The following is an 834-nucleotide window of genomic DNA, read 5'->3' as shown; positions in this document are numbered from 1 at the left end:
GGGTTTAGAGAAGGGGGAGGGTTGGAGATCGTTTTGTTGGTCAGTCAGTAAATCAGTCAGTCGGCAGCGGCCTCTGGTAGATTTACGTGAGAACAGCAGGCACTCACAAGAGAAATTTAAGATCTCAAAAAGCGTATACAGCGGCCTCTCGTGGATTTGCAAAAACAAAAACTACAAAAAAGTATCTCCTGGGACGTATTTGCCGTTATTCAGAAATGTATACAGAGGTACATTTTCAGAATGAGCCTGGGTTGTTTTTTTTAGTGCAGTATTTACATTGCCGACACAGGTTGCCAGATTGACAATACCAACAGAAGCGAGCATGGATGATGATCAATCCTTACAGTTTAAGCCCCTCAGCTAATGATTATGTTTGTAATATGTATATTATTTGCTATTTAAAAACCACATCATGTATTTTTTAAGTTCTGAATCTTCTTCTCATTTTGGAGGCTGCTACTGTCTTACAGAAGTCGCATTTTTGGACGTGCACATATATTTTGAAGAAGCCTTTCAGACTGAAATGAAATACACTGTGGGTGCATTCGAAACCGCATACTTCCTATACAGTACGCTAAAATCAGTGTGTGAGCCGAGTAGTATGTCCGAATTCATAGAATTCCACAATCAGTATGCGAGAAGTCCTTGGATGACCTACTACTTTCGGCGAGATTCTGAAGTGCGCATCCCATGCCCGCTGTGCTATCCCATGATGCCCCACAAGAGAATTCATGAATGGGAGTGACGCGACGCAACCGACGCAGGTAGGTCACGTGACCATGACAAAATGGCGGATGAAGTACATCCGAATTCCATTCATACTTCTCATATTCA

The sequence above is a fragment of the Danio aesculapii genome, chromosome 18, assembly GCF_903798145.1.
Source record: "Danio aesculapii chromosome 18, fDanAes4.1, whole genome shotgun sequence".
In the NCBI taxonomy this organism is placed as follows: Eukaryota; Metazoa; Chordata; class Actinopteri; order Cypriniformes; family Danionidae; genus Danio; species Danio aesculapii.
This window is presented reverse-complemented; position numbering follows the sequence as displayed.